This window comes from Dipodomys merriami, unplaced genomic scaffold (assembly GCF_024711535.1).
Source record: "Dipodomys merriami isolate MVZ:Mamm:240054 unplaced genomic scaffold, mDipMer1.0.p SCAF_18, whole genome shotgun sequence".
In the NCBI taxonomy this organism is placed as follows: Eukaryota; Metazoa; Chordata; class Mammalia; order Rodentia; family Heteromyidae; genus Dipodomys; species Dipodomys merriami.
In genome coordinates this window covers 6,703,220-6,723,239 of record NW_027203159.1, presented here as the reverse complement: position 1 = coordinate 6,723,239, position 20,020 = coordinate 6,703,220, and the positions used below count along the sequence as shown (strand labels likewise).

Sequence of the window (20,020 nt, the reverse complement as noted above, 5' to 3'; positions counted from 1 at the left end):
TTTGAGAAAAATTGTTTTCTAGAAACTTTTTTCCTCTTATAATTTTTTATTTTAGGGATACAGGTGTGTGTGCGTTTTTCTTTATTTTTTTTATTTTTAAAATTTTCTTTTTGTTTTCTGTTTAGCTCTACTGAACTTCTGATTTTTTTTCTTCCTTTCTTATCCTTTTCACATTTTCTTCTCTTTTGTACTTCTTTATGAGACTTAATTGTTGACCTGCGCATCCTCAGATAAACCTGTATTTGACTATTAGACCCTATCCCCCATTTTGTACACACTTAATCCACAAATTTATCACTCAACTCAAAACTTCTCAGACTTAAATTCCTTAATAGCAGTACTACCGCTTTATTCCTATATAATATTTTAAGTACTTTTATTTTTAATTTTTCACATCTACTTTAAATCTCTCCCCTTCTCACTATATTCATGTTATTCTCTGAATAGTTAGTTTTCAAATCTGCATAGTATTATTAATTTTTACTTTTCTATTTTTTCGGTCTCTTTTTTCCCTTTATCTTTCTTATTTTTTTCTCTCTTTACTTTCATCCTATCCAACCTACTTCCTGTTTGAGATTAGGACTTAGTTAACTCTCCCTGTGCCTTCCCACATCACTTATTTATATTTTTTACCCACATCTCTCCCTAACCTTAATAATTTCTGGTTTTCCAAATTCTTCTTTGTGGCTCATAGTCCATTAATATATAGTTGTTTGATGTTGAGTAGATGTATCTGATGAACTAGATTGTATCTGTAGACTATTGACTGCAAATTCAGACTTGGTCAATGATTGCCTTAAGATAGTATTCTAGCACAAAACTGGTGTTATTTTCATCCTTAATGGGCAGAGTAAGCCGGAAAACACAAGAAAAATGGCAAGTCCGGGTATCTGAACTCCCACTCATAATAATCAGGGGACAGAACATATAATGAATAATCCAGAGGAGAGTTCCCAAATAGCTCTACAAACACTGCTGGCAAACATGACAAATGAAAAGATTGAAAACATACAAAGGACTCAGTATGAGCGTGATAGGGAGAGAGAGGAGACAAACAAAAGGTCAATGCAGGAAAAGATTGAAAAACTACAAAGGATTCTGTATGAGCGTGAGAGAGAGAGAGAGAGAGGAGGCAATCCAAAAGTTTACAGAGGAATATCATGAGCGTGAAAAAGCTACTCAAAAACTGATACAGGATTTGCATGAGCAGCTTGAGAATACTCAAAGAGAAAGGCAGGAAGAGCGTGAACAGGCTGAGAACAGTCAAAGAGAAATACAGGAATGGCGTGAACTGGAGCAGGAAGAAGCGAAGGAAAGAGTAATACAGGAATTGAGAGAGCAACATGAGAATACACAAAGATCACTAAAGGCATTCATGGCATCCATTAACAAAGAGCTGAAGGAAGTCAGGGAGACCACAAAGGGAATGCTGAATGGAAACCAACAGAAGGAATGGGAGTCCAAGGAAACCATAACCAATCAAATAAGTGATTTGAGAATAAACACTGAACACCAAATTAAGAAGGTAAATAAGTTCATACAAAATCTAAAACAAAGTTTCAACAAAGAATTTGAAGCCCTAAAGGTGACCAATTCGAAGGAAAAGAGATAAAAAACAAAGTAGAAAGTCTTGACAGAAAGTTAGACCATGCAGAAGATCGAATCTCAGGGATTGAAGACAGCCTAGATATTATAGAGAAAGAACATACAACCCTCCAAGACAAGAAATATGATAGATCTATCCAACACTTGGAAGACACCATCAGAAGGCCTAATCTAAGGATAATGTGTGTAGAGGAGCACCGAGAAACAGAAGTTAATGGTCTAGGATGTGTATAACAGGATCCTAGCAGAGAATTTCCCAAACATGCAGAAAGACAGGCTTATTCAGATACAAGGAGCTTTTAGACATCCCACTGTCACATTATAATCCACACAGGATCAACTCAGACCAAGGAAAAGATCCTTAAAGGCGTTAAAGAGAAAAGATAAATCACCTATAAAGGGAAAACAATTAAAATCACCTCAGATATCTCTGCAGAGACACTCAAAGCAAAAAGAACCTGGAAGAATGTATGCCATGCCCTAAAAACAAACAACTACCAAACAAGAATACTGTCCCCAGCTAAACTGTCCTTCATAACTGAAGGCTAAATAAAAACCTATCATAGGAAAGAAAAATTGAAGTGATACATCTCCACAAAAACGGCCCTAAAAAAGATTCTTAAATATGTCCTACACATAGAAAACCAACAAGACCACAATAAAGGCCAAGAAACTGCACCCAAACCGAGAAACCAAAAACCATAGGAAGAACCCAGTTTTCGCAGCCCCCAAGAAGGTGGATAACATGGCAGGAACTCCCAAATACCTTTACGTCTTTTCTATCAATATTAACGGACATAACTCTCCAATTAAGCGACATAGACTGTCTAGTTGGATTAAAAAACAAGACCCTTCTATCTGCTGCCTGCAGGAGTCACATCTTGCCCATGAAAACAAACACATTTTCAATGTTAAAGGCTGGAGCAAAATCTACCAAGCAAAAGGCCCCCATAAACAGGCAGGAGTTGCAATCCTAATATCAAATAAAATAGACTTCAAATTAAAATTCGTGAGAAGAGATAAAGAAGATCACTACATACTAATTAAGAGATCTCTCCTTCAGGAGGATATTACAATTCTAAATCTCTATTCTCCAAATTTATCCAAGAAGCACTACTTTCCCTCAAACTCCACATAGATTCACAGACATTAATTGTTGGGGACTTTAAAGCACCATTCTCCCCTCTAGATAGGTCCACTCGACAAAAACTCAACAGTGAAACTGCAGATCTAAATAGCTGCATTGATCTACTAGATTTAACAGACATTTACTGAATATTTCACCCAGTAGCATCAGAATACACGTTTTTCTCAGCAGCACATGGAACATTTTCTAAAATAGACCACAGTTTAGGCCACAAAGCAAACTTGTCTAAATTCAGAAACATTGAAGTTATACCTTGCATTCTCTCTGAGCACAAAGGAATAAAATTAGAACTCAACACCAAAAGCCACCAAAGATAGTCTGGTACCACATGGAGGCTGCCCAACACACTGCTGAATCATGAGTGGGTCAAGGAAGAGATTAGAAAGGAAATTCAAATTTTCATGCTATTCAACAAAAATGAGCAAACTACCAGCTCCTCTGAGACGCAGCAAAGGCAGTACTCAGAGGCAAGTTTATAGCTCTGAGCTCCTACATCAACAAATTCGAATGATCTGAAACCAACAATTTAATGGTATATCTAAACCTCCTTGAAAAAGAGCAGCAAGATAAACCCCAATCCAGTAGATGGAAAGAAATAATTAAAATTAAACCAGAATAAAAAAAAAAAACTGTAGAAAGAATCAACAAAACACAGTGTTGGTTCTTTGAAAAAATTTACAAACATGACAGAAACTTAGCAAATCATATCAGAAAAAGAGAACATACCCAAATAAATAAACTCAGAGACAAGAATGGAAACATCACCACAGAAACAACCAAGATTCAGAACATTGTAAGGGAATACTTCTCAAAACTTTATGCTAATAAGTCTGAGAACTGGACAGAAATGGACCTTTTCCTAGCAAATATTGATATGTCAAAACTAAACCAAGATGAGTTAAACCATCTTAACAGGCCCATATCAAGCTTTGAAATAAAAACAGCAATAAGAGACCTCCCAGCAAAGAAAAGTCCAGGAACAGATGGTTTTACAGCGGAATTCTACAAGGCCTTCAAACAGAGCTCACACCAATACTCCTTCAGCTCTTCAATGAAATTGAAAGAGAAAGTTCTCACCCCAAAACCAGGGAGGGACTCATCAAAGAAAGAGAACTATAGACCCATTTCTTTGATGAACATTGATGCAAAATTTCTCAACAAAATTTTTGCCAATCAGATTCAACAATTCATCCAAAAAATCATACACCACGATCAAAAAGGATTCATTTCAGGGATGCGAAGCTGGTTCAATATATGCAAATCAATTAATATTATTCATCACATCAACAAGAGCAAGGATAAGAACCCCATTGTTATCTCAATAGATAAGCATTTGACAAGATCCAACACCCCTTTATGATGAAGGTTTTGGAAAAATTAGGAATCCATGGAACATTCCTCAATACAATAAAGGCTGCATATGGGAAAACTACAGCCAGCATTATACTTAATGGTGAAAAACTAAAGCTATTTCATCTTAACTCAGGAACAAGACAAGGATGTCCACTCTCTCCACTACTCTTCAATATAGTATTAGAAAGCTTAGAGCAATAAGACAAGATGCAAACTTAAAGGGGATCCAAATAAAACTCTCCCTCTGCAGATAACATGATCTTGTATTTAACGAATCCGATAGACTCCACTCCCAAATTACTCAAGCTGATTCAAAACTTTGGCAAAGTAGCAGGGAATAAAATTAACTCCCCAAAATCAATGGCTTTTCTGTATGCCAACAATGAGAAAAGTGTGGTTGAAATTAGGAAAGCAACTCCATTTGTAATAGCCCCACAAAAATAAAATACCTAGGAATTAACCAAAGAAGTGAAGGGCCTCTATGGTGAAAACTTTAAAAATCTTGAAAAAGGAAATGAGAACAGAACTTAGAAAATGGCAATACCTCCCATGCTCCTGCATTGGAAAGATTAACATCGTGAAAATGACAATACTTCCCAAGGCTCTCTACAGATTCAACGCTATATCTATCAAAATTCCAACCTCATTCTTCAAGGAAATAGAACAGGCAATCCAAAAATTCCTATCGAAAAATTAAAGACCCCGAATAGCAAAAACTCTCCTCAACGGAAAGAATACTGTTCGAGGAATTTCCATACCACATTTCAAACTCTACTATAAAGCCATAGTAATCAAAACAGGTTGGTACTGGCATAAGAACAAACCTTAGGACCAATGGAATAGAATTGAAAACGCAGAAATGAACCTACAGACCTATAGCCATCTAATCTTCTAATTTTAAAAGAAATAGATTGGAAGAAAAACAGCCTCTTCAGTAAATGGTGCTGACAAAATTGGTTAACTACTTGTAGAAAACTAAAGGTAGATCCTTATATATCACCCTGCACCAGAATCAACTCCAAATGGATCAAAGACCTTGAACTCAAAGCAGACACTCTGAGAACATTACAGGATGGAATAGGAGAAACCCTAGGTCTCCTTCGCTCAGACCAAAATTTTCTTAATAGAGAACCGAAACACAACAAATGAAAGAAAATTTGGATAAATGACATTGCATTAAGTTGCAAAACTTCTGCATGGCAATGGACATAGCTAGCAAGATCAATAGAAAGCCCATGGATTGGGAGAAAATCTTCATTAGCCATACAATGGACAAGGGTCTCATATCTAAAATATACTTGGAACTTAAAAAATTAAACCTCCAACAACAAATCCTCAGAAAAACAACTGCGCAATAAATAAATGGGTTAAAGACTTAAAGAGAAACTTCTCTGAAGAAGAAAGAAGGATGGCTAATAGACACACGAAGAAATGCTCAACCTCCCTAGCTATAAAAGAAATGCAAATCAAAACAACATTGAGATACCACCTCACTCCAGTTAGAATGGCAAAAATCAAGAACTCTAACAACAACAGACGCTGGAGGGGACAGAAGGGAACCTTACTTCATTGTTGGTTGGAGTGTGAACTTGTTCAACCATTTTGGAAAGCAGTATGGAGGTTCCTCAAAAGACTTCACATAGAGCTCACCTATGGCCCCTCAATCCCACTTTTGAGCATTTACCCAAATGTTTACAAACAAGACCACACTAAAGCTACCACCACAACTATATTTATTGCAGGATTTTTTTACCATAGGTAAAATATGGAACCAACACAGATGCCCCTCAGTAGATGAATGGATAAGAAAATATGGTGTATATACACAATGGAATTCTATGACTCCATCAGAAAGAATGATATTGCCCCATTTGTTAGGAAATGGAATGCCTTGGGAAAAATTATATTAAGTGAAGTAAGCCAAGCCCAAAGAAACATAGGTCCCATGGTTTCCCTTATTTGCCATATCTAGTATATGTTTGAGTCAAGCAGAAAAGGTCACACAATGTGATGTTAGGAATATGAACTCTTAGATATGTATTTAAACGTATTTTTCTTTCATGCATATTTCTAACACATTTATAAGCTAATTTCTTTGTTGCTTTGTATGTCCCTCCCCCACAGTATATCCCCTGCTTTCACTATATTTGATGTCGGTATAATTTGGAGAGGATTTGGGGAAAAACAAGTCGTTTAAGGATACAGGTCGACCTGTTGCAACAATGAGAAGTACAAATTGTCATGTCGAAAACGAACTTTACAACATTGGTGGGGGGTGCGATGGGGGCAAGCATGGGGGGAAGGATTTGGTGGGTGGGGAGCCTCGGAAGGGATGTGAAGGGTAAACAAAGGAGGAGGTTGCAATGCTTGATAGGAAATGTACTCATTATCTTGCCCATGTAATTGTAAACCCTCTGTAAGTATGTTCACAAAAATAAAAATAAATAAGATAATGAATGGAGGAAACTTTGGTCACTTCCAACTACACTGCCATGTGGCTTTTCTTCTGGTCTGCACCATGCAGAAGGTGGCATCCTGCCAACTCACACAATGGGGAAATGCTTGACCCTGCAACTAACTAGACTCATAAGGTCAGCAGCATGCAAGCCATCTCTTCCCTGGTTTCCAGTATTACATGTACCTGTTGGCCTGGCACTGAAGACATTTGGAAACCATTATGTATAATCTTCTAAAAACTGCTTTACCAAAAGAAATTGCCCCCAAAAGAAGAGGGTGACGTTCTCAAAGTGATGGGGTGGACAGCAGCCACCCATGGCTCATGCCTATAATCCTAGCTATGTAACTTTGAACTTGAGGATTGTGGTTCAAAGACAGCTGGGGCAGGAAAGACCACAAGAATCTTATCTCTAACAAATCACCAAAAGAACTGAAAGTGGAGCTGTGGCTATAATGGTAAAGACCTAGCCTCTAGCAGAAAAGCTCAGGGCCAGCATTCAAGTCATGAGTTCATGCCCTAGGATGTGTATAACAGAGAAGGAGGGATGGGATGGAGTTGGAGGAGGGGTGGCATTCAGCCCTGAGGTCTTATTGCACTAGAGGAAGCTGACCAGGCAGCTTTTGCGACCTGATGTTAAGGGGATGTGGTCAAATATCCTGCAAACATGGGGAGAAAAGGAAGGGGGGAGGGTAGGCGAGGGGAAAACCCAAACCAGGACACAGCAACATCGGTTCCATTCCATTATAACAGGGCCTGAAGTACATAAAAGTAAATGCACTGTTCAGAGCTGCTGCTTGCTTACTTTCTTGCTTGCTACTTGGGAGGAAGCCCTGGAGCTTAAGCAAAAGAGAAATGCTGCATGTAGCAGAAAGAGTAAGAATAGGTAGGATTAAGAAGCGGCAAACAGTGTTTTGGCTTTCTCTGAACCAGCAGGTACCACTGCAAAATTGACAAATTGGCATCAGTTTTATAGCTATCAATCTCAAAGTGTGTCTTAAATCCCTACTCCTCATGACAGTTCTCAAAAGTCAAATTCCTTTATGACTACCTTGGAGTTTTATTTGCTGTCCCTTGGGTTCTGCTTCTTTCTTCTTCATAAATGGGAGTGGGTTCTCAGAGGCCTGAGCTCTGTCTCAGCTACATTTAAATATCCTCTTTACTCTCAAATTCGTCCTGCTATGGTAAGGTGGCTAAACTGTTGAAACCGGGCAATCTACCAGATTTTGCAGGGAGGACTTCCCCCGCTTATTGGGACCAGATCTCCACAGTATGGCACTGTGCTCTCCTGACTCCCTCTCAGGTCGATCCAGGAACCTGCCCAGTGCAGAGCTATCTTACCTGGATCTTCCTCAATGAGGGTGAGTGTGCAGGGTTACAAGGCACCATAAGCCTCAGTCTCCCTGGATGGCTCCAAATGGCCCTCCTCTCCACTGCGAGGGTAGGATAGTAGACGCATGGCTGGTGCACAGGCAGCTTCCATCTGGTGCACCTGCTCTAAGCTCAGGCTTTCACGCCAGGCGTGGACAGCCTCAAGGAATCACGTGCGGATAAGTGAAAGAGCCGATCCACTTTATAGGCTGTGCTCTGAGTCATGTTGAGCGCAAAGGCGTCCAGTGCAGAGAGTGAGCGCAGCCCAGAGAAGCACAACAGGCAACGCAATTGGCCTCGGTGCTGTCCTCATAGCACAGTCTTACGTAGCGTCCCCGCACCCAGGCAGGAGCACCTCGAGTGAACAGCAGGTCGCGCAGCCAGGCCTCCCAGAACACTTCAAGCGCTCCAGTCAAGAAGAAATCGGAGTGCGCAGAGTGCAGCGATCGAGATTGACTCCCAGGACAAGCTCCCACCCGTGAGCCAGCAGAACCTGGTGGACGCAGTCATCCCTTTGGTAGGTACGCATAACCTGGATGCTTTCACTGAGAAGCCACTGGACTTGAGGCATGAGTTGTGCAAAACCTTGGATCTCGGAAAAGCTGCACCACCTTCAGGTTGAGGCCCGGGTCGCGTAGCAGAGGCACTAATTCGCCCAAGTCCAGCAGACGCACGTTTTTGATGACCACAACCTGTTACTTGCGGCACTTGGCCTTAAGAGCACGCAGTGCCACAGGTGGGAAGTTATGCTCACAGGCAGTGTCCTCCACGAGACCCACGTCGTTGCCCGCACCGGTTGCATCAGGACACAGCGATGGCAAACAGATGACCTTATTGGTTTGCCAACGGAAGAGGGCAGCTGTGGTGAGATTAGCTGCATCCAAGGCTCCTGCGGCAGGGTCCCCGGGCAGCACATAGAGCCGCAGCACAGAGAAGTCACAGCGGAATAGTGAGCGCAGCATGTCGTGCAGCATCACCAGGCTATAGTGCTTGCCACAGATGCCACATGGGCTCATACAAGTAGAAAATGTCCGCATCCGGATGCGGGTTAAAGAGCTCGCCCAGGAACGACGAGCCGGTGCTCTAGGTGGCGTGCACATAGATGTGTTGTTTCTCAAGGGCCAAAGCATCCCCTATGAAGCTGAGATTGTTTGAGAAACTGGGCGACTGATCTGCGTCCACTATAAGGGGAGACCGCCCCTCGGGGCCCTGCTCTCATTCGCCAGCTGCCACTGCCTCCAAGCTCCACACTCCACACTCCACATTCCTGTGCTGCAGGATGGAGCAGTGGCCTATGCCCTTATCCTGGTCGAGGCTGCCGTCCAACCCGGAGGGGACAGCAGCAGCATGAGTGTATACAGCACCAAGAGCAGCGCAAATTGGCAATACACACGGTGGCGATGCCGCCGGCTCTCCATCTTTCACCCCTGTCCCGAGTGCGCTCCTCTGGCCTCTCTGGGCCCTTTGAGCACCACCACAGAGGGGAACTTAGGAGACGATATTGCATTTAATGACCGCCCCACCGCCTCTGCTGAGGCGCCTATTGGTAGGCTGGGCAGCTGCCCGCCTCTCCTACAGCTCCGCAGCTTTCTCAACCTTTCTATCCTTCAGGGATAGTACACTGCTCCACTGCTGGGGCGGGGCTGTGACTGGCTGATGGCGTACCAGCCGGAGCCCACCTATTCCGCTAACCATTCCCAGATAAGTCAAGGGAGGGGCTCATGTGAACAAAATGTGCCAGGATAACTGGACACACTCCATCCAGAGAACCATTGCCCCTTCTGTGTTTTGTCCCCTGCTTGGTCATCTCTGTCCTAAGCAAATAACTACTTGTCAGTATCTGATTCCAGCACCCCCCTTTATCAGCCACTGTGTGGATGTTACAGAGCTCTGGATGTCCTTCCAGCCACTTGTTCATATCCCCCACGTTGGTGAAGCTCCTTGACCACTTCCTCTCATGTTCTGCTCCCTGTTTAGTATTCAATTCAGAGATAGCAAATCATTGTTTAATTGTATTTTTAAGTGCTGATATAGGGTCTTGATCTGGGGCCTCATGCTCTCTCTTGTTTTCTTTCCTCCTTTTAATACTAGTGCTCTACCACTTGAGCAGCGCCTCCATCTTGGGCTGTTTATCTTGGGATAAAAGCTGTCAGATTTGTCTTCTTGGGCTGGTTTCCAGATGCTCTACCAACTGAGAAATGTCCCCAACCCTGGCTAGGCAGTTGGTGCTGTGTGCCAGAGGACAGTCACTTAAGCTAGGGTAATAGCAGTTAAGAAAAGTGACTAGGTTGGAGGGATGTTTGAGAGCAATCAGGACAAGCAGAATCACAGGAGAAAGACAGTAAAGGTGCCTAGCAGATAAGGGCAGTGAAAATTGGAAGTGCTAGGTCTGGCCTAAGCATGCATGAAGCCTTGGCTTTAAACTCCAATATAGCCATAAGAGAAAAGAAAATAAAATGGCCTTATCAATCTTTGGTTCTGAAGCTGAGTTTGTGGACCCCATGCCAAAAGTACGCAAGTCCCAAGTTAAAGGGTGTCCACTTGGCCCAGATGCTAAATAAAGAGACATGGGAAAGGGCAGAGACAGATTTATTAACTGGCAGCCATGGAAAGACATCTTTAGTCATCTTCAGGGTCATAGGCATAGGCTTCAGGCTAAATAGGGAGATTTGGGAGCAGTGGGTGAGAAAGGTATAGATAGTTTAAAAACAGTTCCCATGTCATAGATATGGCCTAGGTGGTCATCAGCTCAGTCTTTGGCTCTGGAAGTATCCAGAGAAGTCATTGTTTTACTGCTGGAACAAAACAGGAACAAGTTGCCTGATCAGTAATCTGAATTTTTGGTTGTTTCCTTTAAGAAGATAAGAAGACACTGCCTGTTTGAGGGGCAGTTTGGCTTTCACACAAGATGCTTATCAATGAATCTTTTTTCTGGAACCCAACGTGATTGCAAAGTGAATGCTTCATAGACTATCTCAGAATAAAGGGCACAGATACAAACTTGGGAGACTTGTAGTGATGTCAAAGGGCTCAGCAAAAATGTCTTTTAAGTTGCATCTTACAATTGTAATTTCTTTGATTTTGAGTCAGTGATGTATTTCAGTCATATCACTCTTCTGTTCAGAACTGGTCTTGGCTTCCAATTGACCTTTGGATGAAGATCCAAATCATTAAGGCTTGTAATTATGTTATTAGGGGTCTTGATCCCAGAGCTCATCGGTATCCATTCATTGTCTACTCATTGGGTCACCATTGCTCTATGAAGACAAACCAATGATGTTACCCTCCCCCCAGAATAATATGAACATAAATAAGATTCAAATATTGTCTTGCTGGGGCTGAGACAGATGTGAAGAATTTAAAGTGAATGGTGACAAGAAAAAGATGGGGATTGAGAGACAGGGTTAGGAATGTAGAATCTATAGGCTGGACAAAAAATGCAACCAAAATTGGTGCTGGAAAATAAATTACTCCTTTTTTTTGTTGTTGGCCATGGGGCTTGAACTCAGGGCCTAGATGGTTACCCTGAGCTTTGTTGCTCAAGGCTATACTTTACCAGTTGAGCCATAGCTCAATTTCTTGCTTTTTGGTTATTAACTTGTGAGATTCATGGACTTTCCTTCCTGGGCTGGCTTTGAACCTCGATCCTCAGATCTCAGCCTTCTAAGTATCTAGGATTACAGACATGAACCATTGACACCTGGCTAAATCATTCCTTTTGACGAGTCTTTTGTGTTGCCTTTTCTTCGATTCACGAAGTTTCCAGAATTATAAACAGGAGTGTTAAAAATCATGTCTTTACTATTTTCAAAATCCCAGAACTGAAAAAAATGGAAATAACTGGACTTCTTTAAAAAATATTTTTATATCTTCATATCTATTTATTGAAAAACACTTTGGAAGGGCCAAGGAAGGGCTTAGTGATAGAGTGATTGTCTAGCATGCTGGAGGCCCTAAGTTCCACCGTACTACCACAAAAAATGAATTTGTCAAGTGTCAGTGGGGATGTCCCTGCCTCATCTTTTCAGCTTTAAGCAAACACATATCTCAGTATATGTAATTTCTAACTGACCAAACGATGTGAAAGACAAAAACTCAGTTTTTATGTGAGGATTTTTATTGGGTGGGATAAAAGGACTTTGATTTAGGGGATTAATTTTGGGGATACTAGTGTTTCAAGCTCTGAGGCTCTGACTTTGCTAGGTAGGCCTTCTACTGCTTGAACCACACCATCAGCCCTTTTTCCTCTTGTTAGTCTTGAAATAGGGTTTCACTTTTTGCCCTAGGCAACCTGGACCACTCTCCTATTTTGTGCTTCCTGCTACAACTGTGATGACAAACATGTGCTTCCCAACCCATTGGTTGAGATTAATTTTTGTGATCTTTTTACCAGGACCTGAAATGTTTGACTCAAATAGTTCAGTTATAGGAGGGAGCCATTAGCACTCTTAAGGTTTTTTGTTGTTATTGTTGTTTAAATATAGGGTCTCATTTTGTAGTGCAGGCTGGCATTGAACTCACAATTCTTCTACCTCAGTCTCTCAAGTGCTGGGTATATGGACATGTACTACCACACCCAGCTTTGTGAAACAAAAAGGTCTGCTCTAGATTCCAGAAGTGCTGCTGAGCTAAGACCTAAAGGTGAATGGAAATTAAAAGAGTTGGAAGGGAAGCAGTAGCAGGAAGGAACATGACAATTTCATATAGCCATTCTTGCATATTTAGTTTTCACATGAACTATACTATCCACTTGTGCTATATATAGGGTCTAGAATGTCCCTGAAGGTAACCCTGGTAAAAGTTTGGTCACTAATTGTTATTTGGCAGGTGGTAGAAAGTTTTAAGATGGGGGAGACTAGAAGGAAATATCCTAGTCACTGAAGGTATGCCCATAAAGGTATGCCCCAGCCCCCTTCTCTCTCTTTCTTTTGTTTCCTGGCCATGAAAAAGTGACTACTTCACCATATGCTGCTGCCAACCCATTAAGACTGAAATCTCTAAAACTGTAGGCCAAAACAAGTTAATTTAACTCAGGTAATATATTATAATAAGAGAAAGCCACCTGGCACAAATTTTTCCAGAGCCAGAATAAAGTCTTGTTATTGTTATTTTATTGAGTGTAGTAAATCTACAAAATAACTTAGGAGAATACAGATCCTTATGATGTTAACTGGGACTAGTTAAGGAAAAGCATGTCTTTTCATTTTTTAAGATTATTTGTGTGTGTGTGTGTGTGTGTATGCACGCCCGTGCACATGTGCGCCCAACCCCCTCCAAACACACCAGTACTAGGGCTTGGATTTAGGACCAAAGTGCTGTCCCTGAATTTTTTCATTAAAGACTGGATCTCTACAATTTAAGTCACAACTCCACTTCCAGCTATTTAGTGATTAATTTCGAGATAAAAGTTTTAACTTTCTGCTTGAGTTGGTTTTGAACCATGATCCTCGGGTCTCAGCTTCCTGAGGAGCCTGTATTACAGACAAATGCCACAGTTACTTGGCTTCAAGATTGCTTTGATAACATTGCAAAAATTTGCATGTTTCTTCTAATTTGTTCTTAAGAGGCTGAGGGTATAGCTCAGTGATAGATCATATGCTTAACATGCATGATGTCAGCAGTTTGACCTTTATTCACCCCCCGAATTCCTCTCAGGTGCTCTATCTTCATTTTTGCTGTTGCAGATGTTTGTGCCCCTAAGTTTACATTAGGTAATTAGTTATTATGTATATTGAAGAAAATGATTTATGTGTTCATTTTATATTTTATTAACTTACCAAATTCTGTCAGTTTTTCATGTTGACTCATTCAAAGGTTACCATGTTTACTGTCATACTATCTGCAAGGAATAATAGCTGTTTGTGTGTGGGGGGGGGATCCGGTCGTGTCACCTGAACTCTGGGTGGGCCTAGGCACTATCCCTCTGCTCGTCAGCTCAACTCTAATACTCTAACACTTGAGCCACATTGCCACTTCTGGCTTTTTTTTCTGCTTATGTGGTGCTGAGGAATTGAACACAGGGTCTCATGCAAATCAAACACTCTACCACTGAGCCACCTTCCCAGCCCAATAGCTGTTTTTCTAAATACTCTTAGTTTAATGTAACATAGTGGTGGGGATAATGGACATTCACAACTTGTTACTGATCTTTAATTTTTTTTTTTGGTAGCAATTCTGAAGTTTGCACTCAGGGCCTGGACCCTGTGCCTGAGATCTTAAGCTCAAGGATAGCACTCTACTACTTGAGCCACAGCTCCACCTCTGGCTTTTTAAAATTCAAAATAAGAGTCAAACTTTTTTGTCCAGGCTGGCTGCAAACTAGGAGGCCAGTGGCACCTAGCCGTGTTCTCAATCTTTGCAGAAATCACCCTGGTCTTCCTCTTGATTAAAATTCTGGAGTTAAGGTTTACACACACACACACACACACACACACACACACACACACACACACACACCACAGACACCATGTAAATTTGCATTATCATGCAAAGGTAGTATCCATCAATTATAATTAGGTGTTTTTAAAGTTAGAAACGAGTGTTCATTTTTCTCAAAGCCTTTTCCTTCAGCATTGATGGAGATAATAGCAAAAATTTCTCCTTAGATACATTATTATGGAATATCAATGAATTACATAATATTGACTCAACTTTTCTTCTTATTGGTAAACGCCAATAAGAAATGGAGTAATATTTACTTAACAACGTATTGGATTGTGTTCATTTGTTTTTTTATTCAGCATTTTTGCAATAATAGCAATATTGCTTTATAATTGTTTTGTGTGTCCTTTATCAGGCTTAGGCATCAAGACTATACTTTCTTCATAAAAAGATATCTAGAGTTTTGGCTCAGTGGTAGATCACCTGCCTAATGAGAGCAAGACTCTGAGTTCAAACCCTAGTACAAGCAGAAAAAGAAAAAAAAAGTAATGAAAGTAAAGGGTTTCCTTCATTTTCTATCCTGTGAAATATTTATGCGGCTTTTAGATATTCTTGTCAGTGAATGTTTAACAAAACTTTTTTTTGAAACTATACGGGGCAGATGTTATTATGGGATATTTATTCTAACAATTTTTTGGGGGGTCCGGTCGTGGAGCCTGAACTCTGGGCCTGGGCGCTGTCCCTCAGCTCTTCAGCTCAAGGCTAGCACTCTACCGCTTGAGCCACAGCGCCACTTCTGGCTTTTTTCTTTTTGCTTATGTGGTGCTTAGAAATCGAATACAGAGCCTCATGCATGCAAGGCAAGCACTCTACCACTGAGCCACCTTCCCAGCTCCTTGTTTGAACAATTTTAAAGAAAGTGTTTTAAGCTCTCTTGTAAGAAGATTCGTTTATCAAAATATCCCAAGAAATTATGCATTCCTTCTAGGTTCTTAAATTCATCTGCTCAGAGGTCTTCAAAAGGCTTCTTTGGATGTAAGGGATTTTTTTCTACTAAAATAAGTGTTTCCTCTTGTTCATTTCTTTAGAGGGGGTAGTACTGGGACTTGAACTTAAGGCCTCTCTCTTTTGCCTAGCTTTTTTGCTCAAGACTGGCACTCTGCCACTTTAACCATATATACAATGGAATTCTATGTTTCCATCAGAATGACACTGCCCCATTTGTAAGGAAATAGAAAGACTTGGAAAAACATCATGTTAAGTGAAGCTAGACCCAAAGAAACAGGTCCCATGGTCTCCCTTAATTTCAATAATTAGTAAACATCTAGGATAATCTTAGCTATGTACATATGACCATTTATGGTCAAAATGATGCTAAGCAAAATGAGCTTGGTCATAAGGCTTTTCTTTGTTGTGGTTTTTAATGTACTATGTGATTTTTTTGTTCTTTTATATGCTCTCTATGTTTTATCCTCTGTTGTTACTGTATTTGATTTTGGTACCGTGGTATTGTATACACATTTATTTGAATTAGGGAAGGGAAGGCGAACAACAGAATGGTGAGATAAAGGACATGGGTGGAACCAATGCAACTGTGATAAACATAAGACAATATGTTGGAAATGATCTGTACAACTTGGAGGGTGGAGTTATGGGGAGGGAATATAGGAAAATATTGAGGGAATGGGTAACAAGGATGACAAGAAATGTATTCATTACCTTACTTATGTAATTGAAACCCCTTTGTACATCACCTTGACAATAAAAAACAGTTTCCCAGATTTTTGTGCTCAGGTTGATTTTTTTGGTCCATGGTCTCAGTTCATGGTTCCATTGCTATGAGTCTGTAGTGAGGCAAAAACACCTTGACAGCAGGAACATATGCAAGAAGAAGCTGCTCACCTCTTGGCACCCAGAGGGAGGAGAGACAAAGTGGCTAGAGACAAGATACTGGTCACAAGGGCACTTCAATTGACCTACCTTTTCTAGGCTTCACCTCCAAAGGTTTTTTTTTATTACCTCCCAGTACTATCATCAAATTATGAATCCATCAGTGGATTTACTCATTGATTAGGTTAGAGCGTTCCTGATCTGATAGCCTTTCAGTGATTACAGCTGCCAACTGGAAATCAAACTTTCAGCACATGAGCTTTTTGGAGGAACATCTTATATCCAAACCATAACACATTTCCTACAGGGGCTTGGAAGAAAATGGTCAATAAAACTACGCACAAGGTTCTTGAACAATGTTAGCATTCTTATAGACCCTGTTGTAGCACATGAACAGCTTATTCATGGGAAAAAATACTGGGAAGTTTCTCTAAAGGCAAAAGTAAACTTATTGCTGGATCCATCAATTTTATGTATTTACCCTAAAGAAATGAACAGATGCCTACATGCAAAGGTTCATAGCAGTATTAGTCATGCCTTTTTAAAGCAGGAAGCAAGTTTGATGTTGTTTAACTTGCAAAGGAAGAAACAAATAGTACTGATGCATCCAATAGATTACCACCACCCAGGTCCAATTTCATAGAACATTCTGGAATAAACATAAGTGTATATTGATAAAGAACAAGCTTGGCACTGTTGGCTTATGTCTCTAATCTTAACTACTCACGAGGCTGAGATCAGAGAATCTGCCAACCTGGCAGGAAAATCCATGAGACTTTTATCTCCAATTAACCAGCAAAAAGATGCAAGTGAAGCTGTGGCTCAAGTGGGAGAGTCCCAGTCTTGAGCAGCCTTGGTCCTGAGTTTAAACCCCAGTATCATGTGCCCCCAGAAACACACACACACACAAAGAACAAGGCTGGGAAGTTGGCTCAGTGGTAGAGCCCTTGCCTTGCATGCATGAGACCCTGAGTTCTATTCCTCACCACCACATAAGCAGAAAAAAAGCCGGAAGTGGCGCTGTGGCTCAAGTGGTAGAGTGCTACCCTTGAGCTGAAGAGATGAGGGACAGTGCCCAGGACCAGAGTTCAGGCCCCACGACCAGACCAAAAAAAAAAAAAAGAAAGAAAGAACAGACTTGTGTTTGCCAGAAATTGAGTAAAAGAATTGGCTATAAAGAGATTGTATGAAAGAGGTTGTTTTGGCAACTTTAGCACCTTAATCTTGCAGTGCTAGGGATTACACCCCGAGCCTTGTGCCCCTCTTTTTGCATCTTGATTTTGGTATTGTTTCATGGCTTGATACGCTCACCAAAACTCAGCAGTATTGACCCATAAGACTGAGATTTACTGTAGACAAATTTAAAATATAAAGTTAAAAACATAGACAGGGTGATGGGCCTGGAAGGTGGCTCAGTGGTAGAGCACTTGTCTTGCATCCCTGAGGCCCTGGTTTCGATTCCTCAGCAAAAGAGGAAAAAGCTGGAAATGGTGCTGTGGCTCAAGTGGTAGAGCGCTAGCCTTGAGCTGAAATGCTGAGGGACAGAGCCCAGGCCCAGAGTTCAAGCCCCATGACTGCCAAATAAACAAGAAAACCTGTTGTAGGTTGGGAATGTAGTACAATGGTACAGTGCTTGCCTAAGAGATGTAAGGCCCTGAATCCCCACCAGCACACATACACACAAGTAAAATAAAAATAAAATACTTGGTTATGAGATTCTGAGCTCAAATGGATGAAAAGTTGGCTAAGAGTGGCTTGCAAACCATGTACAGGACTGACCTCGAATAGGTTGTGTTCTTTTGAAAGAAGACTCTGAGATAGAGATTAACATAAGAAGACTTTTTCCAAATTCTTTATTGTGATTAAGTGATTACATAATTTCCCACATTTCACAGTATTGTGGGATAGTAATGCTTAGTTAAAATCACAAACACATTCTAACGTTCATGGGGGCAAATTGTCTATTGTGGTCTAAAACATTTATGTGTTCTATGAGCTTTGCAATAGTTACTTCCACATTGTGTGATATGTATATTTCTTTTGTTTTGCATGCAGAAAATTTATTAGAAAGGGCCCTTGAGATCAACAAATGTCTAAAAGAATGGAGGCAAAGGGAGGAAAAAGAAAGGGGAGGAGAAAAGAGAGGAGAGGAGGGGAATATTGTTAACTGTGGCACTTTCATGTCTTTCTTGCAGAAAGGAAAATATTAATGATATGATAGAGACAGAGGCATCATCCAGGAAGCGTATACTTCTTCATATTCAAAGATGTTGGTGTTTTCATATGATGAAGACTAAACAGGCTCCCAAGCACTGAACAAAATGGAATAAAGATTTTAGAAAGATTATTACCTTTATTATCACCACAAACAGTTTGCACTGGTTACCATCTTTCCTCTTTGATTTTAGAACATCACTCCACATTTTTAAGCCTTTTAAATATCATGCTAATTTCTTTTTTTATTGTGAAAATACTGTACAGAGGGGTTACAATTACATGGGCAAGATAATGAGTTTATTTCTTATCAAGCATTGTAGCCTCCTCCTTTGTTTCCCCTTCCCATACCTTCCCATCCTCCCCCCGTCCCGCTACTCCACGCCCCCCAACCAAAGTTCTAAAGTTTGTTTTCACATAACGAATTTTTATTTCAATGTTATTATAGAGGTGATGCACAGAGGGATTACATTTACCTGAGTCAGGTAATGAATATTTCCTTTCATACAGTGTCATATGTTCCCTCTTACTCTCTCAGTCCTTCCCTCCCATCTCCACCCATACAGTGCACTTTCATCAGTGTCCAGTGAGCTCTGCTGCTGCAGTTTTTCATCCTTTTTCCTCTAGTTTCATGCCCCCCACCCAAAGATATACATGTGAATACACCATACATAAGGGAAAGAAGACAGAATCATCAAAAACTAAAAACTTAAATAAGTCTTAGCGTTCATTTGAGTATGTATTTTACTTCACATAAATATGAAGAGGCATTTAAGCACTGCACCTTTATGTTTCTCTCCTGAGAGCATCCTCTTTTGATCTCACTGTATGTGTCTAGAAGCCTCATAATTTGTCATATCTCAGTGCATTTTATTTTATTTTTTGGAGGGGGTCCGGTGGTGGGACCTGAACTATTAGCCTGGGCGCTGTCCCTCAGCTCTTCAGCTCAAGGCTAGCGCTCTACCACTTGAGACATAGCACCACTTCCGGATTTTTTTCTTTTTGCTAATGTGGTGCTGAGGAATCGAACCCAGGGCCTCATGCATGCAAGGCAAGCGCTCTACCACTGAGCCACCTTCCCAGCCCCTCTCAGTGCATTTTAAATCTAACTTCTGCATATCAGATAGGACATGCACTATTTGTTTCTCTGACCATGGCTTACCTCACTTAACTTGATTTGTTCTAGTTCCATCTAGTTCCCTGCAAATGACATTCTTTCTAATGGCTGTGTAAAATTCCACTGTGTATAGGTACCACATTTTTTTTATCCACTCATCTCTTTTGGAGCCCCTGGGCTGTTTCCATTTCCTGAACATTGTGACTAGTGTTGGCAATGTACATTTTTCCCATTTATTGTTTTGCCAATCCTGGATTGAACTGAAGGCCTATATACTGTTCCTGAGCTTTTTTGCTCAAGGATAGTACTCTACCACTTCAATTAAAGCTCCACTTCTGGCTTTTTTGCTGGCTAATTGTACATGAGTCTCACAAACCTTTTTGCCTGAGCTCTTCATCCTCTGAGCTCTGCCTCCTGAATAACCAGATTAAAGGTGTGAGTCACTTGCGTCCATTTCCTCACATTTTGTAGTAACATTTATATTTTA

General features: G+C 40.8%; 1 pseudogene; it reads right to left on the bottom strand.

Annotated features, from left to right (window-relative positions):
• Positions 1-7,935: 7,935 nt before the first annotated feature.
• Positions 7,936-9,349, bottom strand: LOC138829986 (carbohydrate sulfotransferase 7-like; annotated as a pseudogene).
• Between the last annotated feature and the right edge of the window lie 10,671 nt (positions 9,350-20,020).